Source organism: Macaca fascicularis, chromosome 5, assembly GCF_037993035.2.
Source record: "Macaca fascicularis isolate 582-1 chromosome 5, T2T-MFA8v1.1".
Lineage (NCBI taxonomy): Eukaryota > Metazoa > Chordata > Mammalia > Primates > Cercopithecidae > Macaca > Macaca fascicularis.
Window position 1 is genome coordinate 133,147,837 of NC_088379.1, and position 27,925 is coordinate 133,175,761.

The window sequence follows — 27,925 nt, forward strand, 5'->3', positions numbered from 1 at the left end:
AATTCATAAATTTAAGAGGAAAAAGGATAAAACTCTTAGGATAAGATGTGTAAAATCTTCATGACCTTGGATCTGACAGTGGTTTTTCATATGATACTAATAGCACAAGCGACAAATGATAAAAACAGGTAAGTTGGACACCATCAAAACTTAAAAATTTTGAATCTCAAAGGATACCATACAGAGAGTGAAAAGCCAGTACAGATGTTCCTCAAATTATGTTGGGGTTACATCCTTATAAACTCATCATAAATTGAAAATATACTGTTAAACTGAAATGTATTTAGTACACCTAACCTACCACACATCATAGCTTAGCCTAGTCTACCTTAAACCTGCTCAGAGCACTTATGTTAGCCTTAGTTGGGCAAAATCATTTAAACACAAGGCATATTTTATAATAAAGTATTAATATCTTATATAATGTATTGATTACTATACTGAAAGTGAAAAACAGAATGGCTCACTGCTGCTGCCCTGCATTGCAAGAAAGTATACCACATATTGCTGGCCTGGGAGAATTAAAAAATTTGAAGTACAGTTTCTTCTTCTAAGTGCCTCTTGCTTTCACAACATTGTAAAGGCAAAATTGTAAGTCAAACTATCATAAGCCTGGGGCTATTTGTACAAAAAACCACAATACAATTTACATTTGCACCCTAATACATGAAATAGTTATAAATCTGACAAAATATGTACAGGATCTATATGAGGATTACTACAAAACCCTGATGAAAGAAATAAAGGGGCCAGGTGCGGTGGTTCACGCCTGTAATCCCAGCATTGGGAGGCCGAGGCGGGCAGGCAGATCACGAGGTCAGGAGATTGAGACCACCCTGGCTAACACGGTAAAACCCCGTCTCTACTAAAATACAAAAAAACTAGCTGGGCGTGGTTGTGGCGCCTGTAGTCCCAGCTACTCGGGAGGCTGAGGCAGGAGAATCGCGTGAACCTGGGAGGCGGGGCTTGCAGTGAGCCAAGATCGCACCACTGCACTGCACTCCAGCCTGGGTGACAGAGCGAGACTCCGTCTCAAAAAAAAAAAAAAAAAAAAGCCAGGTGTGGTGGCGCGTGCCTATAGTCCCAGCTACTTGAGAGGCTGAGGCAGGAGAACTGATTGAACCCAGAAGGCGGAGGGTGCAGTGAGCCGAGGTCACACACTCCAGCCTTGGCCACAGAGCAAGACTCCGTCTCTGAAAAAAAAAAAAAAAAAAAAAAAGGAATAGGTAAATTGAGAAATATTCCATGTTCATATTGTAGATAGGAAGACTCAATAATGTGTCAATTCTTTCCAACATAACTATAGATTCTGTGCAGTTTATGGTCTTGTTAAATTGAGATGCATTTAGTATACCCAATCAAAATCTCAGCAAATGATTTTGTGGATATCTCCAGAGGCAAAAAAACACCTAAAAAACCCAGAATAGCTAATACAACATTGAAAATTGGAAGACTGATACTACCTGACTTCAAGATTTACTGTAAAGCTACAGTAATGAAGACAATACAGTATTGGTGAAAGAATAGACAACTAAATCAATAGAACAGAATGGAAAGTGCAGAAATAGACCCACACAGATGCAGTCAACTGATGTTTGACAAAGGAGCAAAGGCAATACAATAGAGAAAAGTCTTTTCAACAAATAGTGCTAGAAGAGCTGAGCATTCATGTGAAAAAAAATGAATCTTCACCCTTCAGAAAGGGGGGAGAAAGTGGAGGGACCGTAGTCCAAAATGTAAAAGACAAAACCGTAAAAGTCCTAGAAGATGATCTAAGAGAAAATCTAGATGACCTTGGGCTTATGACTTTTTAGATACAACACCAAAACAATCCATGAAAGAAATAAGCTAGAATTCTTCAAAATTAAAAACTTCTGCCCAGTGAAAGATACTGTCAAGAGAATGAGGAAGGCCAGGTGCAGTGAGTGGCTCATGCCTATAGTCTCAGTACTTTGGGAGGCTGAAGTGGGAGGATTGCTTGAGACCAGGAGTTTGAGACCAGCCTGGGCAACATAGTGAGACTGTCTCTACAAAAAAATTTTTTTTAAAAAAGGAGAGAAGCCATTGACTGCTAGAAAATATTTGCAAATGACAAATCTGATAGAGGGCTATTATCCAAAATATACAAATAACTATTAAAACTGAGAAAACAGAACCCAATTTAAAAATGGTTCACGAAAAAATGGTTGATCAGTTTATTGAAGAAAAAAAGAAAAAACTATTGAAAGAACTGAGCTGACACTTCACCAAAGAAGATAAACAGCAAATGCATATGAAAAGATGCTCGATATCAAATATTAGGGAGCTGCAAGTAAAAACAACAATGGGATGCTACTGTAGACTCATTAGGAGCACCAAAATCCAAAACAATAACACCAAATGCTTGCAGGGATGTGGAGCATTAGGAAATCTCATTCACTCCTGGTGGCAATGCAAAACAGTACAGCCTCTTTGGAAGGTAGTTTGACAATTTTATACAAAACTGAACTAAACATACTCTTACCAAAGGATCTAGCAAATTTACTCAAATGAGTTGAAATGTATAGCCACACAATAACCTGAACATGGATGTTTATAGCAGCTTTATCCATAAATTGTCAAAACTTGGAAAACACCAAGGTGTCTTTCAGTAGGTGGATGGATAAACAAGCTGTGGTACATTCCTACAGTGGACTTACTCAGAGCTCAAAAATGAATGAGCTATCAAGCTGTGAAAAGACATGGATTCATACCAAGACTTAGTTTATATTGGGTGAAAAAAGCCTATTTGAAAAGACTACATACTGTATGATTCCAACTATGTGGCATTCTGGAAAGGGCAAAACTATAGTAACAGTAAAAAGATCAGTGATTGCCAAGGGTTGGAAGAGATGAATGGACAGAGCACAGGTTTTTTAGGGCAGTGCTACTATTTTCTATGATGTTTTAATGATGGATACATGCCATTGTACACTTCTCAAAACCCATAGAAAATGTACAGGACAATTTTGATAATACTGTAAGTGTTTTCATCTATTGTAACTAATGTATCACTCTAGTGCAGGATGATAGTGGGGTAGGTTGTATGTGTTTGGGTGCAGGAGGTCTATGGTATACTCTGTACTTTCTGCTTGGTTTTCCTGTGAACCTAAAACTTCTAAGAATACCTAAAAAAAGATAACAGATTAGGAGAAAATATTTGCAAATTAAAGGAGGGAGGGGCAAAGAGCTTATTTTCTTCCAAAAATTTTTCTTTAAAAAAAGTTTTTACCCGTCTGTATGTGTTGAAAAATATTTGTAATATACAAAGAGCTCTTACAAATCGATAAGATGAATAACCTAATTTTAAAAAGGGCAAACAGGAGCTCAAGGCCAGCCTGGGTGACTTAGTGAGACCCTGTCTCTAAAAAAAAATAAAGATATAAACTAGGCAGATGTGGTGGTGTGTGCCTGTAGTCCCAGCTACTCCATAGGCTGAGGCAGGAGGATCGTGTGAGCCCAGGAGTTTGAGGCTACAGTGAGCTGTGATCGTGCCACTGCACTCCAGCCTGAGCAATCAAGCAAGACCTTGTCTCTAAAAACTAATAAATAAATTAAAATAGGCAAAGAATTTGAGTAGACATTTCTTCAAAGAAGAGATACATGGGGCCAATAGACACTTGAAAAGTTGCTTAACATCATTAGCCACCAGGGGAATTGAAATAAAATCGTAATTATACCATGTTATGCCCAACAGGATAACTATAATAAAGAAGACAGATACACTGCCAAGTGTGAGGATAGGGAGAAGTTGGAACCCTCATACCACACTGGTGGGAATGTAAAATGGTGCATCTGCTTTGGAATACAGTCTAGCAGTTTTCAAAAGGCTGAACATAGGGTTACTATGTGACCCAGCAATTCCACTTTTATGTATGTAATCCAAAGAAACAAAGACATTTATGCACATAGATGTCATGTTCTTGTACATGAATGTTCATTTTAGCATTTCAAAAAATGAACAGAACTCAGATTTTTATTAACTGATGTTTGGATGAATGTGGTATATCCATACAATAGAGTGTTTGGCATTCAAAGGAAATGAAGTACTTAATTTTTTTTGATTATTATTATTATTTTTTGAGACAGAGTCTCACTCTGTCGCCCAGGCTGGAGTGCAGTGGCGTGATCTTGGCTCACTGCAATCTCTGCCTTTCGGGTTCAAGTGATTCCCCTGCCTCAGCCTCCCAAGTAGCTGGGATTACAGGCACGCCTGGCTAATTTTTGTATTTTTTAGTAGAGACAGAGTTTTGCCATGTTGGCCAGGCTGGTCTTGAACTCCTGACCTCAAATGATCTGCCTTCCTTAGTGCTGAGATTACAGGGGTGAGCCACTGTGCCTGGCTGATTTTTAAATTTGTATTTTTTGTCTTAAGATCTTTTTTCTCTAACCTGCTTCAGAGAAAGAGAAATGAAGGACTAATACATGATACAATATGAAAGCATTATGAAGACAGTATGTGAAAGGAGCCATCATAAAAGACTACATTTTATAGAGCAGCAGTCCCCAACCTTTTTGATACTGGGGACTAATTTTATGGAAGACAATTTTTCCATGGACTGGGGGGCATGGTTTTGGAATGATTTAAGCACATTACATTTATTGTGCACTTTATTTCTGTTATTATGTTATAATATATAATGAAATAATTGTGCAACTTATCATAATGTAGAATCAGCAGGAGCTGTAAGCTTGTTTTCTGCAACTAGATAGTCCCATCTGGGGGTGATGGGAGACAATGACAGATCATCAGGCATTAGATTCTCATGAGGATCACACAATCTAGATTCCTCGCATCTGCAATTCACAAAGGGGTTCATGCTCCTCTGAGAATCTAATGCTGCCACTGATCTGGCAGACGGTGGCGCTCAGGCAGTAATGAGAGTGATAGGTAGCAGCTGTAAATAGAGATGAAGCTTTACTCGCTTGCCCGCCCACCACTCACCATGGTTCCTAACAGGCTACAGACCAGTACTGGTGAGTGGCTAGGAGGAAATGTGGAGTGACTGTTAATGGTTATCAGGCTTCTTTTGGAGGTGATAAAAATGTTCTGTAGTTGATTGTGGTAATGGTTGTGAAACTCTGAATATATGAAAAACAATTGAATTGTATACTCGAGTGAATTATACTATATGTTAATTACACATTAAAAAAATTAATAAAAAAAAAATCGGGCTGGGCAAGGTGGCCCACGCCTGTAATCCTAGCACTTTGGGAGGCTGAGACAGGTGGATTACTTGAGGTCAGGAGTTTGAGACCAGCCTGGCCAACATGGTGAAACCCCATCTCTACTAAAAATACAAACAATGGCCGGGCGTGGCGGTGCAGGCCTGTAGTCCCAGCTACTCGAGAGGCTGAGGCAGGAGAATTGCTTGAACCTGGGAGGCGGAGGTTGCGTTGAGCTGAGATCACACCACTGCACTCCAGCCTGGGCAACAAAAGTGAAACTCCGTCTCAAAGAAAAAAAAAAATCATTTAACCATATATATAAGGGTTTTTTCTGGACTGTCTATTCAATTGGTCTGTATGTCTGTCTTCATGACAGTACCACAATGTTTTGATTACTGTAACAATCCGGAACTCTAAAGCTTCCAAATCTCTTCTTTTTCAAGAATGTTTTGGCTATTCAAGGTCCCATGAGATTCCATGTGAATTTTTTGGGTGAATTTTTCTAACTGTGCAAAAAATGCCATTGGGATTTTCATAGGCATTGCACTGAAGCTGCAGATACTTTGGGTAGTACTGACATGTTAACAATATTAAGTCATCCATGAACATGAGATGACTTTCCATTTATTTGTTGTTTTTTATAACAGCTTTTTTTTGTGGAGGCAGGGTCTTATTATACCTGGTGTCAAACTCCTGGCCTTAAGCAATCCTTCCGCCTTGGCCTTGCAAAGTATTGGGATTACAGGTGTGAGTTACTGAACCTGTCCGGGTAAATGATTTTTTTTTTTTTTTTTTTTTTTTTTTTTGAGACGGAGTCTCGCTCTGTCGCCCAGGCTGGAGTGCAGTGGCACGATCTCGGCTCACTGCAAGCTCCGCCTCCCGGGTTCACGCCATTCTCCTGCCTCAGCCTCCCGAGTAGCTGGGACTACAGGCGCCCACAACCGCGCCCGGCTAATTTTTTGTATTTTTAGTAGAGACGGGGTTTCACCGTGGTCTTGATCTCCTGACCTTGTGATCCGCCCGCCTCGGCCTCCCAAAGTGCTGGGATTACAGGCGTGAGCCACCGCGCCCGGCAAATGATTTTTTTGACAAGTGTATCAAGACCACTCAATGGAGAAAGGATAATCTCTTCAACAATTGATATTGGGAAAATTGGGTATCCATATGTAAAGGAAGGAAGTTAGATCTTTACCGTATACCATAAACGAAGGTGAATTAACCTGGATTAAAGACTTAAACATATTACCTAAAATTATTGAACATTTAGAAGAAGGCCTTAGGGGAAAGCCTTCATGATCTTGGATTTGGCAGTGGTTTCTTGGGTATCACACTAAAATCACATGTTATAGAACAAAAGTAGACAAATGGAATTCTTGAAAATTAAAAATGTATGTGTATGAAAGGACACAGTTAACAGTAGGCAACCTATGGAATGGGAGAAAATATTTGCAAATTATATATCTGATAAGGGATTAGTATCCTGAGTATATAAAGAACTACAAATCAACAAAAAATATAACTTAATTTTAAAAATGGACAGAAGACTTGTATAGACAGTTCTCTAAGGGTGATATGAAAATGGCTAATAAGGCTGGGCGCAATGGTTCACGCCTGTAATCCCAGCACTTTAGGAGGCCGAGGTGGGTCAATCACTTGAGGTCAGGAGTTTAAGACCAGTCTGGCCAACATGGTGAAACTCCATCTCTACTGAAAATACAAAAAAATTAGGGTTGGTGGTGCACGCCTGTAATCCTAGCCATTCAGGAGGCTGAGGCAGGGGAATCGCTTGAACCCTGGAGGTGGGGGTTGTGGTGAGCTGAGATCACACCACTGCACTCCAGCCTGGGTGACTGAGACTTCATCTCAAAAAAAAAAAAAAAAAAAAGCTAACAAACATTTGAAAAGATGCTCAAAATCACTACTCAGAATAGAAATGCAAATAAAAAAAATCACAGGATTATCACCTCACACTGATTAGGATGTTTACCATTTAAAAAACCACACAGAAAATAACAATTGCTCACAGGGATTTGGAAAAATTAGAACCCTTGTGAACTCTCAGTGTGAGTGTAAAATGGTGCAGCCCTTATGGAATACAGGATGGCAGTTTCTCAAAAAATTAAGGATAGAAATATCATGTTATCTAGCAATATTAATTCTAGGCATATATCCAAAAGAATGAAGGTAGGATCTCTAAGAGGTATTTGCATGTCCATGTTCAGAGCAGCATTATTTACAATACCCAAGAGGTGGAAGTAAGTCAAATGTCTTTCAATGGAGGAATGGATAAGCAAAATGTAGCATATACATACAATGGATTATTATTCCACCTTAGAAAGGATGGAAATCTTGCTGCAACACGGATGAACCTTGAGGACTTTATGCTTCAGTCACAAAAAGACTCAATCAAAGTATGTTTCCACGTATAGGAGATACCTAACTAAAGTGGTGAAGTTTATAGAAACAAAGTAAGAAGGTAGTTGCCAGGAGCTGAGGGCAGGAGAGAAACTGGAAAGTGTTGCTTAATGGGTATAAGGTTTTATTTTTGCTAGATGAAAGTTTTGGAGATCTGTTGCACAGCAGTGTGAATATATTTAACATTACTGAATTGCACACTTTAAAATGGTTAAGATGGTAAATTTTGTGATGTGTTTTTTAACATAATTAAAAATTATTTTAAAAATCCAACTACATACCAAATTAAAAAAAAATAACCAAAAGAAAACTTAATACACATAGGCTCAGACCTGTAATCCCAGCACTCTAGGGGGCTGAGGTGGGAGGATCACCTGAGGTCAGGAGTTCGAGACCAGCCTGGCCAACATGGCGAAATCCCATCTCTCCTAAAAATACAAAAATTAGCTGGGTGTGGTGATGCATGCCTGTAATCCCAGCTACTCGGGAGGCTGAGGTAGGAGAATTGCTTGAGCCCGGGAGGTGGAGGTTGCAGTGAGCTGAGATCGCACCATTGCACTCCAGTCTGGGAGACACAGCTAGACTCCATATAAAAAAAAAAAAAAAAAAAACCAAAAACCAAAACATACACGCATATTAATAGCAGATGGAATAGACTTACAAAGTTGGCTTAGAGATAAGCATTACTAGTGTGCAAGTGTCATATAATGATAAAAAGTGAAGTTTATCAGAGGAGATAACCTCAAATTCAATGTATTTAATATTAAAGCTTCAAATATATGAAACAAAAATTGGTAAAACAAATCCACTGTTGTAATGAGTGATTTACTCTCTATATAAACAAGGCATAATCAGACAATAAAAAGTAATTTCAGAAACAACGTTTTGCCTAAGAACTGCAGAGCATATGTTCTTTTTTAGTATATACATGGTACTTAGACCTCCGCTGGTTTATAAAGTGAATTCCAAGGCTTTTATATTACACAAAGCACATTATTAGTGGAATTAAACTGGTGATTTTATTTGTTAATTTTTAAATACTTTTGTAGAGATGAGGTCTCACTATGTTGCCTGGCTGGTCTTGAACTCCTGGCCTCAAGAGATTCTATGGCCTTGGCCTCCCAAAGTGTTGGGATTACAGGCATGCCACACTGTACCTGGTCAAGCTAGTGATTAATAATAATAAAACTAAATGAAATAAATTCCCATATTCCTGAAAACGGTATGGTTTTAAATAACTCAGCATTCAAAGAAGAAATTAGTAGAAATTAGAAAATTTGAATTGAATGATAACTGAAGTTAAAAGGTGCAGCTAAGGCAATAGGCTTAAATGCAAATATTAGGGAAAATACTTGAAATTAATAGGCCAATTACCAATATTATCTTGGCTTTATTAAAAAAAAAACTCCCCCAGCAGGTTGCAGTGAACAGAGATTGTGCCACTGCACTTCAACTTGGGCGACAGAGCGAGACTCCATCTCAAAACAAAATAAAAAAGAAAGAAACAAACAAAAAACTCCCCCAATTCTCAAAGATAGAGCAAAAGCTTCTCATTCATGTTACCTGACATTGGCTGTGGGTCAGCTATTGCAGCTCTGTATGTTTGGTTCTTCTCCAATTGTCTTCTCATTTGGGGATTAATTCCAGAACAGCAGTTCCTATAAAATACATGCTTATTCATGTGGCAGAGGGGAAGAACAAGAGGCAGAGCCAAATCTTAGTTATATTTGACGTTGCTGCTTGTATGTGCTTTCTGTGCATTTTTTGTATTCCATTGACTATATGGCCAAGCCTATAGGCTGGGGAACATATATTTTTTCATTCCATTTGAAATTTATTTTTTAGTGACACATAATAATTGTATATATTTATGGGATATATGTGATATTTTGATACGTGCATACCATATGTAATTATCAAATTAGGGTAATTTATATATGTCACCTCGAACATTTATCATTTCTTTGTACTTGGATGGGGAATATATATACACACACACACTATATACACAAATGTGCGTGTTTATATATATGTGTGTGTGTGTATATATATATATATATTTTTTTAGGGCGGGTGGTGACAGAGTTTTGCTGTCTCACCCAGGATGGAGTGCAGTGGCATGAATCTCAGCTCACTGCAACCTCCACCTCCTGGTCTCAAGTAATTCTTGTGCTTCAGCCTCCCAAGTAGCTGGAACTACAGGCATGCACCACCAAACCTGGCTAATTTTGGAATATATATATATATATGTGTATATATATATAAATATATTTTTTTGAGACGGGAGTCTCGCTCTGTCGCCCGGGCTAGAGTGCAGTGGCCAGATCTCAGCTCACTGCAAGCTCTGCCTCCCTGGTTTACGCCATTCTCCTGCCTCAGCCTCCCAAATAGCTGGGACTACAGGCACCCACCACCTCGTCCGGCTAGTTTTTTGTATTTTTTAATAGAGACGGGGTTTTACCATGTTAGCCAGCATGGTCTTGATCTCCTGACCTCGTGATCCTCCCGTCTCGGCCTCCAAAGTGCTGGGATTACAGGCTTGAGCCACCACGCCCGGCCTGGAATATATATTCTTAAAAGGCAGGTGACAGTGGTGAATATGCATAATCTTCTCTTCTGGGGAATATGAGGATTGAACAACATAACAGAATCTGCTATAGCATTGATCTCAAGAAGTTAGGAAAAGAATTAACAATATAAACCCCCATAAAAAATATGGAAGGAAATAAATAGCAGAATTTAATTAATTACATCTAACACGTAATAGAGGACTTAATTTATGACTTAATCATATCAGGACTTAATTTTTCAAAAAGGCTAGAATTAAGCTTATGATAACAAAAAAGAAAATAGATATTTTACATGGAATGCAATAGGGGATATAGTTACTAATCATACAGAAATTTTAAAATATAATTTTAGAGCAATAAATTTGAACATTTTTATAAAGACAGATTTCTAGAAAAGTATATAACTTCAAAATTGAGTGGTAAAGAAAGTCCAGATAGTGCTATGACAATTTAAAACATCTTCAAACTCTATAATAATTTCAAATATAGATATTTTATTAACATATCTCTTTATAATTAGAATGATTGATTTCAGGAATGCACAAATATTTCCAGTGAATAGAGCTAATAATAATAAGTCAAATATTTGTGGAAATGGTAGTGGTGGGGGAGAATACTTATGAGAAGAACCTATCGTTGGTACCTGAACTATACATAAGAAATTAGAATTCATGAGAATATGAATGAGAGTCAGGCATTACCTAGGTATAAAAAGGCTAAATAGCTGGGCATGGTGGCTCATGCCTGTAATCCCAACCCTTTGTGAGGCCAAGCCAAGTGGATAACCTGAGATCAGGAGTTCGAGACCAGCCTGGCCAATGTGGTGAAATCCTATCTCTACTAAAAATACAAAATTAGCTGGGCATGTTGGTGGGCACCTGTAGTCCCAGCTACTTGGGAGGTTGAGGCACGAGAATCGCTTGAACCTGGGAGGCAGTTGCATTGAACTGAGATCACGCTACTTCACTCCAGCCCAGGCGACAGAATGAGACTCTGTCTCAAAAAAATAAAATAATAATAGTAATAATTTTTAAAAAGTCTAAACAATATTTTAGTAAACCAAATTTAGCAGTTTTTAAAAAAATAGATAACCAAGTTGTGTTCATTCAAGATCATGAATTGTACATTAGAAAAGTTAGTAAAGGAAATTCACATTAACAGATTGAAGAAAGATTGTGATCACTTGAATAAAAAAGAAAAAAATAGAAGAGAATAAAGAAAAATATTTGAGGTGATTGATATCCCCATTACCCTGATGTGATCATTACACATTGTATACAGGTATCAAAATAGCACATGTACCCCAGAAGTATGTATGACTAATATACATATATCAGTTTTTTTAAGAAGCATAAAAAGTCCCCAAACCACTAACGGTCTAGGCATTAAAGAATGTCTGTAAGTCAGGCATAGTGGTATGCACCTGTAGTCCCAGCTATTCTAGAGGCTAAGGCAGGAGGATCCCTTGAACCTAAAAGTTCAGTGCTGTAGTGTGCAATGATTGCACCTGTGAATGGCCACTGCACTTCAATATAGTGAGGCATTATCTCTTAAAAGGAAGAAAAGAATCCATAAAGTAGATTTACTAAATGCTTGTAACTGTGTAACTGTTAAAACAAAATCAGTATAAGATCGTGCCTTTGCACTCCAGCCTGGGCGACAGAGTGAGACTGTCTCAAAAAAAAAAAAAAAAAAGAAAAGATTCAGTATACCGCTTATAAGACATGAACAAACTTTTTACGAAAGAAGCAGTCTAAATGACAGAACACAAGATGTTCAACATTATTAGTCAAGGAGATAAAAATATTTCAATGAAATAGTTCATGAAACTTACATTAGCCGTGTTAAGACATCAGATGGTAAATAGAGTTTGGGAGTATTTGGAGCAAGAACCTCAATCTGTCTGTGGGAGTAAAAAATGGTCAACCATATGCTATGATCCACCATTTCCACTCAGGAATATATTCTCGAGTTGCATTGTTTAAATATAGTAGACAACCACATGTTAACATTGGTTAACATTGATTAAACAATTGGTTAACATTGGTTAACAAAGACATTGAGCCCTTGAAATGTAGCTAGTCAAAATAGAATGTGTTTTAACTGTAAAATATTGAATTTTGAAGACTTAGTAACAAAAAGGAATATAAAATATCTCAGATTTTAATAATTATTGCATGTCAAAATAGATTAAATATTTAAAATGTACCTCTTTTTATATTTTTTGCAGTTATGGAAAATTTAAGATTACATTGTGTTTGTATTGGATGGCACTACCCTAGAGGAATTTAGATGTGTTCATCAGGTGCAATGTGTAATAATATAGCAGAATAATTCATTATAGTCACAAATTGAAAATATTTGAACTATTTATCAGTACTTGACTATGTCATCATTACAGTAGTGAAAAGTAGCTATATAGTAGAGAAAAAAAGATTGCCATACACATCTTTATGAATACATAAAGAAAACAATGCTGAATGAAAGAAGTGAGGGTTCATACACAATATGACTCCACAAAACTCAAGAACAGGTTAAATGAAACATGATTTTTTAGGTATACTTACGTATATAGATAGTTGCATAAAGAAAAACCTGGAATAATTATTACATAAGTCAGAATTTGTTCATTGTGGGGGCTGGGGGGAGGTGTAGGATACTCAGAAGTTTCTAAAATACTAACAGTTGTGTTTCTCATAGTTGTTACATGAATGCATTATAAGTTGCACATATATATTTTATGCATTCTTCTAGGAGACATATTTCATAACAATACTAAAAGGCTAGAATTAAAGGGGGATGGGTACTACAAAAGAGGCAAGCCAAAGCTGATTTATTTACTTCTCGAAGGTGCCACGTTGTTGTTCCTTGGTCTAAAGTCAAGGTAGGTTGATTGTCTCTGTTTTTTTTTTTTTTTTTTTTTTGAGACAGAGTCTTGCTCTGTCACCCAGTCTAGAATGCAGTGGCGTGATCTCGGCTCACTGCAACCTCCGCCTCCGGGGTTCAAGTGATTCTCCTGCCTCAGCCTCCCAGGGGATTACAGACATGCACCACCATGCCCGGCTAATTTTTGTATTTTTAGTAGAGATGGAGTTTCACTGTCTTGGCCAGGCTGGTCTTGAACTCCTGACCTTGTGATCCACCTGCCTCGGCCTCCCAAAGTGCTGGGATTATAGGCATGAGCCACCGCAGTTGGTCAGTTGTCTCTGCTTTTTTGTGTCCACCTATTTGTCTTCCTTTCCAGTGGTCTGCTTGAGTGGTATAAATCTGTACAGTATTGAAGGCTTTGTTAACATAGGATGTAGAGATCAGATGTCCATCCCAAAAATATGCTGGTAGGCCTTTACATCTTATTATTGGTATCATTGGCTAGCATCTGGGCTTATGAGCTCAGGTATTTCCTGGTCCACTATCTCATGATACCTTCCCCTAACTAGAAATGTTTAATTTGTATTTACAGAATAAGAGAGAGAGAAACCCATTACAAGTTGCTCAGTATTCTATCCTCTGCCCAAGTTGCTTGTGTAGAAACTTAAATATACTAATGTGTTTATCTCCAACATTTTAGGAAGAACCTTCAAATTTGAAACTTCTGAATCACATCTGCCAGTCACTTAATCTAATCTTTAGGCTCATTGCTTTTACAGTAGTGAAATATACCAGTTTTGTCCAGTACTACTTATATATTATCAGGTGAACTTATACTCCTCACTGGTGGCCTAAACATCAGTTCCCAGAATTTTTCTTGGATGTACTTAGCTTTGTGGTATTTGAGAGAACGTTTCCAGTAGTTAGGTGATTGAGACCATCAGCAAGCACATTGTTGAGAGGTTACACTGTCAACAAGAAAGCCCACCTTTAGTGGCTTTCTTCTGCCTTGACCCGGACAGCATTCTGGAATTATTGGGGTCCTTGAGCCTTGGAAGACTGCATGGCTCTCATTCACTTTGACTTTGCTGATTACTTCACTGTCTTATGCAGCATCCCCCTTAGAAATGAGGCAAGTCCTTACCTGTATTTATTTCAGATAGTGAAAGGAACTTCAGTTGTGGCAGAGTATTTGGTGTAAAGGTGGAAATGCTGTACACATTTATCAGGAGATGGCTGGCAGACAGAAACAATAGCTTCATACTGACTTGTCAAGAGGGAGTCATGTAAACTTCCTGTCTCCTTACCATCATTTGAGGTGAACTTTTCTCCTTATTAGAGAAGTACACCAAGTTGAGAACCTGTCTGGCTAAGCTTGTTCTTGACTAGCAGTCAACTATGTGCAAACTCCATTGGGAGTGCAGTTCTGGACCGAAACCTAACTTCTGTGAATCTCAGGCAGGGATCATTTTTACTCTCTCCACCTCATGGGGTTGTAAAGAATTTGAAAACTGTAAAAAACTGGGCATATATGAAGAAAGAACAAAGACCAGATGGTTATGTGGGACCAGAAACAATGCTACAAATGGAGGGAAGACCAAGAATTTAAAGAATATGGAAGCTTAGGCAGCCTTTACATAGAAACTGTACCATCAAAGTATAGTCTGTGGAGTTCTTCCAGGTGCCACAGTTCCATTATTAGTCCTCTTAGGTTGTATATTTCTTTTTTAAATTTATTATTATTTTTTGGGATGGAGTTTCGCTCTTGTTGCCCAGTCTGGAGTTCAATGGTGCAATCTCGGCTCACTGCAACCTCCTCCTCCTGGGTTCAAGCTACTCTTCTGCCTCAGCCCCCCGAGTAGCTGGGATTACAGACATGCGCCACCACACCTGGCTAATTTTGTATTTTTAGTAGAGACGGGGTTTCTTCATGTTTCTCAGGCTGGTCTCAAACTCCCAGCCTCAGGTGATCTGCCCGCCTCGGCCTACCGACGTGCTGGGATTACAGGCATGAGCCACTGTGCCTGGATTATGTTGTATATTTCAAAATGCAAAATTCTTTTGCACTCTTCCTAAACCTTACTCTGAAAGACTTCTCAGACCGCTTTCCTTTCATGGACAACGTGAGCTCTCAAGTTAACTGTAGTCACTCTCTCTTTAGAAATGGTTTTGAACTAAAGTTCTTTCTGCTGGAGAGTCAAGTGAATCAAGAGACCTGATTTCAGAGGCCAGGCACAGTGGCTTATGCCTGTAATCCTAGCACTTTGGGAGGCTGAGGCAGGCGGATCACAAGGTCAAGAGATTGAGACCATCCTGGCCAACATGGTGAAACCCCATCTCTACTAAAAATATAAAAATTAGCTGTTTGTGGTGGTTTCTCAACCTCAGTACTATTAACATTTCGAAGTAGGTGATTCTTTGTTGTAGAAGTTGTCTTATGTGTCATAGGATGGTTAGCATTATCTCTAGTCTCTACCCACAAGATGCCAGTAGCATCCCCCCACCCCAATCCCATGACAATAAAAAATGTATGGTGGAGGTGTGGACAAAATCAAAACCCAGTTGAGAACCACAGAAGTCAGCCATTATTTGTGTTCTTTTTCCCTTGTGTGTAATGTGTTGTTTTCCTCTCGGGCTTTCAAGACTTTTACTTTACCATTGATTTTTAGGAGTTTTACTGTGATGTGTCTTGGTTTGGTTTTCTTTGAATATATCCAATTTGAGGTTAGCTGAAACTTTTGAATTAGTAATTTGATGTTTTTCATCAAATTTGGGGACATTTCAGTCATTAATTCTTCAAATATTTTTTCTGTTCCTTATTCATTTTTTACTTTGGGAATTCACTTACAGGTATGTTATGCTATTTGATAATGTTTCACAGGTCCTTGAGGTTCTTTCTGTTTTTTTGTTTTCTTTTTTTGAGATACTACCCAGACTTCTTGTGAAATCCTGGGCTCAAGTGATCTTCCCACGTCAGCCTCCCGAGTAGCTGGGATTTCAGGCGTGAGCCGCCATGCCTGGTTCTTTCTGTTTCCTGAAATATTTGTGTTCTATAGATTGGACTGTGTTTATCAGTCTGACTTAAACTTCACTAATTTTTGTTTATCATTTTCATTCTATTTTTAGACCCGTCCAAGTATATATTTTTCAGTTCTGGAATTTCTATTTTTTATAGTTTGCATTTTTTCGGCTGTCATTTCGTATCTGTTCACTTATTAAGACCATGTTTTTCTTCTGTTTCTTCAAATATATTTATAATAGTTGCTTTGAAGTCTTTGTCTTAAAATCTGACGTTTGACATTTGAAATCTTGTGATAACATTTGAGCGATCTACTGACTGCTTTTTTACCTTGACTATGTGTTACATTTTCTTATTTATTTTCACTGCTAGTATTTTTTAAAATTTTATAATGTGCATTATACATATGCTGTAGAGATTATAGATGTCATCTTCCTCTGAAGGCTGTTGAGTTTTTTTTTGTTTTATTGGGTGTTGTAGGCTACACTTGCAATTGTGTAGGCTTATTTTACTCTTTGTTAGGTTAGATCTGTGGAAAGCCTCTTTAACTTGACAGAACTTAACCTCCACATTCTGTGTCTCCTCTAGATCTTGTCAGGTTTTATATTAGGCTTTGCTAGTGAGTCTAGAGCAGGTCTTATTCTCTGTACTTGAGTGTAGATCTTATTCTGTAGCATGGCTTCATTTCAAAACTGTATCACAGATGAATGCCCAGAGTGTTAACGAGTGGCTTACAAAGGGTATCCATTCTTAACTGGGCTTGTATGCTCACCATCCCCCAGCACTACTGGACCTTTAGTATATCTGTTCAGCTTAACCACATAGCAGTCACTTTAGGATATGTCTTAGGTAGTCTTATCCTGAACACATGTGCTCTGCCTCCAGGCAAGGACACACAGCAGCCTGACCCTCACATGGACTTATTGCCCGACTCTTCCCTGCATAGATTGTCTCCAGTGCTCTATTCCACAGGTTCCACTGCTTAAACTGTACTGAACTCTAAAGCACTACCTTCTCAGCTCAGCAGGACAGTTATACTTTGCTTGGGCTGAAGCTTGCTGTGCCATGGTTAGGAAATTGTACCCAGAAAGAGAGCTGGGGTGATTGTGGAGCCCATTTTGTGAGCTCTTCTTTCAGAGATCACAGTCTTACACTACTTTTGTTCAATCCCTAAAAATAGTTGTTTCATATTCATATCAGTTTTATGGTTATTTACATTAGGAGGCACAGGCTGGTATTGGTTACTCCATCATAGCCAGAAGCAGAAGACCATACACATTACATCATAAAATTAAAAAGTCTGACAATATTAAGTCTTGGTAAAGAAGTGGTACAACATGAATTCACACATCACTGTTGGTATTACATTAAGTTGTTACAACCAACTTTAGTATTACTTATTAAAGTTGATTGTTTATGTATCCTAAGAAGCATCAGTTCCATTTCCACATGTACATATGTATGCATGCATATTTCTAGTGTGCATCAATTCCATTTCTAGTTATGTCTATACGTATACATATAGAGAAACTTTTGAATGTGTGGACTATGAGACACATACATGTTGTTAAATCTAATAGCTTCATTATGTCTAAAATGGTATTATATATATTTTGTATACAATGGTATGGTATTTAACAGTGAAATAATTGGTATAGAAATGAAGATGATTTTAAAGACAATGCCAATATAGATCAAATAAGAGAATGGTAAAATGGTGATAGTTGTTGAAACTATGTGATGTGTATATAGGACTTTGTTATACTATTCTATTTTTTTATATGTTAGAAAAATTCCAAAGTAAAGAATTTTTAAAAGTTTGGTGGATGGTAGCCATATAATGTATGCAGAAAATATGATTTTATTAATATACAGTTCCAAAACAGGGGAAATGAAATATATTGCATAGGGAAACTTTCAAAGGTAATAAATGAAAGAACAGTTAGGAAATTGGTCTTTGCTAAGGTCAATATAGTGGTTTTTCTGAAGAGAAGGAGGGGAATGGGATTGGGCAAGGGCAAACAAGGGACTTCTAGGATATTGGCAATGTCCTATTAACATAGATGGTAGTAGCATGTAGTATTCATTGTATTAATTTTTATACCGTACACATAGGTTTCATACAAGATATTTCAAAGTAAAACAGTTATTTAAAAATAGCTGGATGAAAGAATTTTGAGAATTTTACGTTGGCATAATCAAGGGCAGCATCCTAGAGAAGCCTAGAACTTAAAACTAGGTCCTAAATAATGAATAGTGTGTATTATAAAACATCTGATCTAGTTATGCTTAGTATTCCTGACCAAAAATGAAGGACACAGAGGATAACTTCCATTGGAACACATTCACCTTGACTACAGTGTCTATCCCATTTGTTCACTCATTCATTCATCTATCCATTTATTCATTTAACAGATATTTGAGTAGCTGTTAGGTGCTAAGCATAGTGATAGGCAATTTGTGAACAGTGTTGAGGAGTAATGGAGTTTCCAGTCCCCAGATTCTTTATGATTCTCCTCTTTGTTGAGCTGGGATGAGAGACCTCTTTTGTATATTTGGTTTGAGGCGTGAACTAGTTAGCCCCAAACAACTGGCTGGCTTCTTTCTTGCCCTTTTTCTAAGACTGCCTGGTTTCTTTGCTCAGATTTCTGTGGCAGAGTCTTTCCCTTTTTCTCACTGCTAAGACAGCAATTGAAAAATTTGCTCTTTTATACATTCTTTCAAAAATTCCTGCCCTTGATGCATGCAAGAGTTTTGCCTTATTAGACAATGTTTGGATATATGTACAAAATCAAACCAGAGAATAAGTAGTCTAGCTAGAGAAGGTAGCTGGTGGGCTTGATTTATGAAGGGGAACAGTAAAAAAGAGAAGTTGAGGACAGAAAGTAGTGTGGGGTGCTCTAAGTGGGTAGATTGCCTCTTCAATGTTGAAATCTGTATATGGTTATTGCTAGAATAGTGGCTGAAGAAAATCTTGTGTTTCAAATAAAGTGGATTGAAGAGTACTTTTTGTGACCCAGAATTCAAAATTAAAAACTTATAAAGTCAATAAATGGAAAACAAATGAGTTTCTGAAGTGTCTTCATCAAATATAGAATTATGGCCAGTAGTAAAAAAAGAAAAAAGAGTTATGGCCAGTAATTATAATACAATCTGTAAAGTTTCTAGTCACTCCTTCATTGATAGAATGCAGTAATATATAAGCACAAATGTATTTATTAATAGCCTGTTGATATAATTTATGAAAAAAAATACAGAGTTTACAACTTTTTTTCGAAATTGGCTCCTGAGTAACAAAAGGTTTCTTGACATTGTCTAATGAGAGCTAAGTATGTGAATTATCTAACAGAGTTCAATATTATTTGGGAATAGGTTTTAGAGCCCTTTTAAGTTGAAAATTGAGAATGATCAAAATATTCCTAATTCTCTTAAATCACCAGTAAAATACATAGCACTTTATGCATAGCCTTACACTTTAATATGCATCTAAGGCTGGGCAGTTGCACATGCCTGTAATCCCAGCACTTTGGGAGGCTGAGGCGGGTAGATCACCTAAGGGCAGGAGTTTGAGACCAGCCTGGCCAACATGGTGAAATCCCTCTCTACTAAAAATATAAAACAATTAGCTGGGCATGGTGGTGGGCGCCTGTGGGAGCTACTTGGGAGGCTGAGGCAGGAGAATCTCTTGAACCTGGGAGGTGGAGGTTGAAGTGAGCCGAGATTGCGCCATTGAACTCCAGTCCAGCCTGGGCAACAAGAGCAAAACTCTGTCTCAAAAAAAAAAAAAAGCTTCTAAATATGTATGTAGTAATGTAGCAGGATCATATTTATAAAGTAAAATATTGAAGTGCTTGAATTTTGAAGTACTTGAGCATATTTATAAAGATTCTAATTTGGTGGGTCTTCCTGTCCATAGTCATCTTTCTCTTTAGAAACTTATTTTTTTTAATTTTTTTTTTATTTTATTTATTTATTTTTGAGATGGAGTCTCATTCTGTCGCCCAGGCTGGAGCACAGTGGCGGGGTCTCGGCTCATTGCAACCTCCACCCTCTAGGTTCAAGCAATTCTCCTGCTGCAGCCTCCTGAGTAGCTGGGATTATAGGTGGTCACGACAATGCCTGGCTAATTTTTGAATTTTTAGTAGAGATGGGGTTTCACCATGTTGGCCCGGCTGGTCTCGAACTCCTGACCTCAAGTAATCCACCTGTCATGGCCTCCCAAAGTGGTGGAATTATAGGCGTGAGCCACTGCCCCGGCCTGAGGTTAATATTTAAAATAATTATTTCTACTTTTAGTTGTTATTTCCCTATGCTTTTCAGCATTTTTTGAACATGAAAGGATATGGTAAAACTATACTTGTTTGGGCACTTTTCAGTGGTCAGGACATTTTCGAAATGTATTCATCCTTTCGTTAGGTTTTTCTTTCTGTGCATTAACAGTTGGGTTTGATTACATCAGTGCATACATTCATTGAGTAGAATAGCAAGTGGCATTGCTAGCACATTTAAAAAGTGTATTATTATTGCTAAACAAGTATAATTGAATTTCTATAAGTTAAATGTTAGCACTACAGTACTCTGAAGATTGTTTGGGTAGGTGAGGAGGGACCAGATTGCAAAGTATCTTGAAAGTTACATAGGAATTTAGAATAAAGAGCAATTGTAGTTTTTATAAAGAAAGTGGAATGATCAAAATAGTGGTTTAATAGGTTTATATATGTGAGGCATTAACCTAGATCAGAATAGAGGAGGACAGAAGTTGAGTTAAAAACCCACTTATAATAATCCAAGGGTGAAATGAAGTGCTAAACAAAAGGAATATTGTTTATTTTCTCCACATTCGTTAACAACTTACGTGAGAATGAAAAAGTGCCAAAATTGGAAGAGATTTTAAAGAAACAGTTCATAATACCTTGTGAAAGAAGTAGGGACATTAACAAGGAAAACCTAGGAGAGAATGATCTTGAGATCAGATTTGGAAATGTTGAGTTGATGTCATGGTGTCTATTCATGTGAAATATCTTTTACCCTCTCTCTAAATCCTAGAGATGATAAGAAGGTCAGAAATGTAGATTTTGGAGTATTTAGTAAAGAAGGGAGACTTAAAGCAGGAAAAGTGATTGAACGTTTTAAGTTATTAAAGAAAAGGAGAGGGAACAATTGAGACAGGAAGTCCACTAGTGGTAATTTGGAGGGGAAAAAAATAGGTGTGGGCCGGGCGCGTTGGCTCACGCCTGTAATCCCAGCACTTTGGGAGGCCGAGGCAGGCGGATCATGAGGTCAGGAGTTCGAGACCATCCTGGCCAACATGGTGAAACCCTGTCTCTACTAAAAATACAAAAATTAGCCAGGCACTGTGGCACACACCTGTAGTCCCAGCTATTCAGGAGGCTGAGGCAGGAGAATCACTTGAACCCAAGAGGCGGAGGTTGCAGTGAGCCAAGATCGTGCCACTGCACTCCAGCCTGGGCGACAGAGCAAGACTCCATCTCAAAACAAAACAAAACAACAAAAAAATAGGTGTGGTTATTATATATAGTTTCATTGAAGAAGCCAAGAAAATAAACGGTGTCTGAGATTATGACCCATAAAGGGACACATTCTATCTCAACTATAGGTTTAATTTTTTTTTTTTCAAACAGGGTCTCACCCTGTTGTGCCCAGGCTGGAATGCAGTGGCGAGATCATAGCTTACTGCAGCCTCAAACTCTTGGGCTCAAGGGAGCCTTCTGTCTCAGCTTCCCCGGTAGTTGGAACTACAGGCATGTGTTACCACACCTGACTAATTTTTTACTTTTTTTGTGGAGATAATGTCTCGCTGTGTTGCTCATGCTGGTCTTGAATTCCTGGCCTCAAGTAATCCTTCCACATCAGCCTCCTGAATAGCTGGAATTATAGATGTGAGCCACTGCACTCAACCAGCTTTCATCTTTTTTCCCCCCACTGACTTCTTATTTTAAGGCAGGGAAAATTGCTTGAACCCGGGAGGTGGAAGTTGGCAGTGAGCCAAGATCACACCACTGCACTCCAGCCTGGGCAAGACAGCAAGACTCTGTCTAGGAAAAAATAAATAAATATAAAATAAAAAAATAAAAATCCCTTACTGCTGACCACCTTGGACCTACCATCAGACTGTAATTCACATTGACATGAATAGGAAGTGAGAAAGTCAAAGCACCAAGCGTTCTTTCAAGCAATTTGGCTGAAGGGAAATCCTTGTTGCTTAAACTTCCTCTTTCTAGTCAGACCAATATGAGTTGCAGAGAAATGTATACTTTGAAAGACAATGTAATTTTCTCACTTAATGTTATGAATATTTTTGCGTATCAGTAATATGCATCTATATTTTATTCCCTCCAAGTCTTCATTTCGAAATATTTCAAACCTCCAGAAAAGTTACATACATAATATGAGGAATGCCAGTATATTGTTCACCTAGATTCGGCAAACATCTTACCATATTGCCTTTTTTTCTACGTATAATATATATAGGTGCATATATGTACATTTTTTTCCTGAATCATTTGAGAGTTACTTGTAGACATTATGTCAACTTATCCTAAAATACATCAGCAAGTATCTCTTAAAAACAAGTATACTCTCCTACATAACCACAATTATCAAAAACACAAGAAGTTTAACATTGATAGAATGCTATTATTGAATATGCAGTTTATATTTACATTTCTCCAATTATCTCAGCTGTCCTTTTTAATTTCTTTTATTTTTTTCTAAGTCAGTTCCAGCCAGGAATCACACATTGCATTGAGAGTCATATAATTTTAATGTTCTTTCATTTAGAACAGTTATGCTGCTTTTTTTTTTTTTTTTTTTTTTTTTTGAGGTGGAGTCTCGCTCTGTCTCCCAGGCTAGAGTGCAGTGGCCTGATCTCGGCTTGCTACAACCTCCGCCTCCCAGTTCAAGCAATTCTCCTGCCTCCGCCTCCCAAGTAGCTGGGATTACAGGTGTCCGCCACCACTCCCAGCTAATTTTTGTATTTTTAGTAGAGATGGGGTTTCACCATATTGGCCAGGCTGGTCTCGAACTCCTGGCCTTGTGATCCACCCACCTCAGCCTCCTGAAGTGCTGGGATTACAGGTGTGAGCCACTGCGCCCGGCCTGCCTTTTTTTTTTTTCTTTTTGGCTATTAATGACATTGATGTTTTTCAAGAGTTCAGGCCAGTTGTTTTGTCCTTCAGTTTGGATTTGCCCAATATGTTTATATGATTAGCTTCAGGTTAAGTTTTTTTTTTTTTTTTTTGAGATGGAATCTCGCTGTCACCCAGGCTGGAGTGCAGTAACACGATCTTGGCTCACTGCAGCCTCTGCCTCCTGAGTTCAAGTGATTCTCCTGCCTCAGCCTTCCGAGTAGCTGTAATTACAGGCATGCACCACCACATCCGGCTAATTTTCTGTATTTTCAGTAGAGACAGGGTTTCACCATGTTGGCCAGGCTGGTGTTGAACTCCAGACCTCAAGTGATCTGCCCACCTTGGCCTCCCGAAGTGCTGGGATTACAGGCGTGAGCCACCACGCCCAGCCAGGTTAAGTATTTTTGACAAGAACATTATATAGGGAATGTGCCCTGTTCAGTATATGCTCTCTAGAGACATGTGATGTCAGTTACAAAATTTGATGTGGTTAGAATTGGTGATTTGGTCATTTGGTTATGATGATATCTACCAGATTTGCTCACTATAAATGTACCTTTTCTTCTTTGTAATTAATAAATGATCCTTGGAGTGATATTTTAAAACTGTGTTCCCCAACAGTCTTTATTCAATATTTTAGCTTCCACTAATGATTTTTGCTTGAATCAGCTATTATGCTTATTATAAGATGGTGATTTTTTTTTTTTTTTTTTGAGGTGGACTCTCGCTCTATGCCCAGGCTGGAGTGCAGTGGCACAATCTCGGCTCACTGAAACCTCCACCTCCCGGGTTCAAGCGATTCTCCTGCCTCAGCCTCCCGAGTAGCTGAGACTACAGGGCGTACCACCACGCCCAGCTAATTTTTGTATTTTCAATAGAGACGAGGTTTCACCATGTTAGCCAGGATGGTCTCGATCTCCTGACCTCGTGATCCGCCCGCCTCGGCCTCTCAAAGTGCTGAGATTACAGGCATGAGCCACTGTGCCTGGCCAAGATGGTGATTTTTGAATTTGTTATTCCCTGTACGTCTGTCAGTATTCTTCTATAAAGAAGAACTTTCCTCTCCACTTCATTTTTTATTTTTATATTTTAATTTTCTCCCTTTTTAGTGCTAATATGGACTCCAACATGGATTTCTATCTGTTCTTGTCATCATTCATTTTGATGTTCAGAATATCTCAAACCTAGTCAGGTTAGAGCTCTCTCAAGATGGCTCCTGCTTATAACCAGCATGTCCTCATCTGTTCAGCAGATGTATATTTTATGGCGCAACAAAGTGGTTTTCTTCTTTCTTTTTTACTTTTGTTTTTTAATTGTGATAAAGCATACACAACAGAATGTATTATTTTACAGTTTTAAGTTTACAATTTTGGTTTGCTTTTTTTTTTTTTTTTTTTGAGATAGAGTTTTGTCACCCAGGCTGGAGTGCAGTGGTGCGACCTTGGCTCACTGCAACCTCCACCTCCTGGGTTAAGCGCCGATTCTCCTGCCTCAGCCTCTTGAGTAACTGGGATTACAGGTGCCCGCCAGCACACCCAGCTCATTTTTGTATTTTTAGTTGAGACAGAGTTTCACTATGTTGGCCAGGCTGGTCTTGAACTCCTGACCTCAGTTGATCTGCCTGCCTTGAACACCTAAAGTGTTGGGATTACAGGCATGAACCATCACACCTGGCCTTGGTTTGCCATTTATTTATTTATTTATTAATTTTGAGACAGAGTCTCTGTCGCCCAGGCTGGAGTGCAGTGGCACAATCTTGGCTCATTGCAACTTCCGCTTCCTGGGTTCAAGTGATTCTTCTGCCTCAGCCTCCTGAGTAGCTGGGACTACAGGTGTGTGCCACCATGCCTGGCTAATTTTTGTATTTTTAGTAGAGATGGGGTTTCACCATATTGGCCAGGCTGGCCTCGAACTCCTGACCTCGTGATCCATCTGCCTTGGCCTCCCAAAGTGCTGGGATTACAGGCATGAGCCACGGTGCCTGACCAGTTTGCCTTTTAAAATGTGGTCTTCCCTGGTTTATCCCTGGCCTACTTCTCTCATTGCTTTGATAGCTTGTCCAGAAATAATAGACTCTATTCTTAAGTTTTGGGTTTTTATTTATCAACTGTATGCTAATGACTCCCTTGTGTCTTTTTGGGACTCTAGAACTATATTACCAGTAGCCTACTAAATTCTCCAGTTATTTGTCTTATGTTTCATAGGCATCTTTTTTATATTCTGTCTCTCATTTAAAAAAATGAAAGAAAACCTACCCCAAACCTATATTTTTTATTTTGCTTGGGTGCCTTAGGAGTCCCCATCCATTTATCCTAACTTCTAACATGTAATTTGTCACTAGGTCCTATCAGTCCTTTCATATTCATTCCTACTGCCATGCGTCATCTCTCTATAGAAGTTTTATAGGAGGTTTTTGGCTTTAGTTCATTGTCTTTCTAGCTTAACTCTTGTCAGAGTAGTCTTTCCTCCTTATTTCTCATTTCATTTTTTTTTTTCCTAGCAAATAAGATAATTTACTACAAGTCCAAGAAGCAGTTCTTGATTTTAGGCAAAGCTTTGTATAAGACACCAAAGAATGACTTTGCTTTTCTTTACCCCTATCTTTGGTGTACTTTCCTCTGTGTTAGCTTCATTTTCATTTATGCTTTCTCTGAGTGGGCGCAACAATGGCCATTGATAGTTTCAGGCTTACATTTTTTTCAAAGTAAATGATTCCAAGGAAAATCCTTCATCCTTCTAAAATCCTTCATCATCATAAAATATAAATGTGATTATCTCTCTGTTTTTCTTAATTCTATTCAGTGGTTCCTCGAACCCCCTTCGGGATAAAGTTCTTATTTGGCAAGCAAGAATTCATGAATTCTTGATTTGGCTTTCACATCTTTTCATTGTCCTGTTGCTCTTGCTTTAAAATTTATATCTATACATACCAAGTTGCATGTGCTGTTTCCTCTGCCTGCAGTGGCTTTTCACATTGTTTACTTGCCAAACTCGTTATCTTTTAGCTAAATAAACCCCAGTTCAGATATTACTCTTCCAGGAAATTTTTATTTGATAAATTTTATGCTCAATCCCAGAAAAATTACTCTCCTATTCTAACTTTGTACCACATATGTATGTTTGTTTTTGACTTATACTAAATTGTAATCTGTTTACAATTTTTTTTTTTTTTTTTTTTTTTTTGAGATGGAGTTTTTGCCCTGTCACCCAGGTTGGAGTGTAATGGTGTGATCTCAGCTCACTGCAACCTCCGCCTTCTGGGTTCAAGCAGTTCTCCTGCCTCAGCCTCCCTAGTAGCTGGGACTACAGGCACCTGGCACCATGCCCAGCTAATTTTTATATTTTTAATAGAGATGAGGTTTCACTATGTTGGCCAGGCTGCTCTGGAACTCTTGACTTCAGGTAATCCACCTGCCTCAGCCTCGCAAAGTGCTGGGATTACAGGTGTGAGCCACTGTGCCCAGCCTACAAATTTTCTTTATATCCATTAGATCATTAAATCTCTTTGTCCCTTTTTGAACAAGGCAAGGTATAAATTTATTAAAAATAACAGTAACAAAAAAAAAATTAGGCTTTGGTTGTGCATCCAGTTGTGGTAGACTGGCTAATTCAGATCAACCCTATTGCTGAGAACAGCTGAAAAAGTAGGTTTAAAAAATCTGTGTGAAGGCACAGTAGAGGGCCAAGACAGTAAAACATCATGTGGTCAAAATCTGGAGAGTCAGAACCCAGCAGCCGTGGACCCCGTGGAGCCGCCAGCCCCGGGCCTGTTCCGAGACTTCGGGGAACCTGGCCCAAGCTCCGGGAACGGCGGCAGGTACCGCGGCCCCGCGCAGCCCCTGGTGGCAGCGCAGGGCAGCCCAGCAGAAGTTCCACCTCGTGCCAAGCGTCAACAACATGAGTGACAGCCAGGAGCTGCAGTGGATGGTACAGCCTCATTTCCTGGGGCCCAGCAGTTACCCCAGGCCTCTGAACTACCCCCACAACCCCAGCCAGGAGTCATCCGGGCCCCAGGGCCGCCTCCAGGGGTACGTCCAAGGCCTTGTGAACAGATCAACCTGGAGGAAGAGGAGCGCCGCCGAGTAAGGCGGGAGCGGAACAAGCTGGCTGCGGCCAAGTGCAGGAACCGGAGGAAGGAACTGACCGACTTCCTGCAGGTGGAGACTGACAAACTGGAAGATGAGAAATCCGCGCTCCCGAGAGAGATTAAGGAGCTGCAGAAGCAGAAGGAGCGCCTGGAGCTGGTGCTGGAAGCCCACTGACTCATCTGCAAAATCCCCGAAGGAGCCAAGGAGGGGGACACAGGCGGTACCAGCAGCACCAGCAGCCCGTCAGCCCCCTGCCGCCCTGTACCTTGTATCTCCCTTTCCCCAGGGCCTGTACTTGAACCTGAGGCACTGCACACCCACACGCTTATGACCACACCCTCCCTAACTCCTTTCACCCCCAACCTGGTCTTCACCTATGCCAGCACTCCTGAGCCCTGTGCCTCAGCTCGTGGCAAAGGAGTAGCAGCAGCAGCGGAGACCCACCCTCTGACCCCCTTGGCTCTCCACCTGTTCTCGCTTTGTGAGGCACCCGAGCCTTACTCGCTGCAGGTGCCACCCTAAGCAACATCTCCTCCCCTTCCCACACCGGTCCAGCTGACCTGGACAATATCCCACACCCAACTCCAGCAGCTTCTTCTCCATCCCTCTAATGAGACTGACCCTATT

The 27,925-nt window shown here is 39.2% G+C and overlaps 1 protein-coding gene and 1 pseudogene across 21 annotated transcripts in view; both read left to right on the plus strand.

The window, feature by feature from the left end:
* LARP1B (La ribonucleoprotein 1B) overlaps nucleotides 1-27,925 on the plus strand; it is a 154,641-nt gene that overhangs the window by 65,627 nt on the left and 61,089 nt on the right. The gene's annotated exons all lie outside the window — the stretch shown is intronic.
* LOC102128962 (fos-related antigen 1 pseudogene) lies at nucleotides 46-27,912 on the plus strand (annotated as a pseudogene).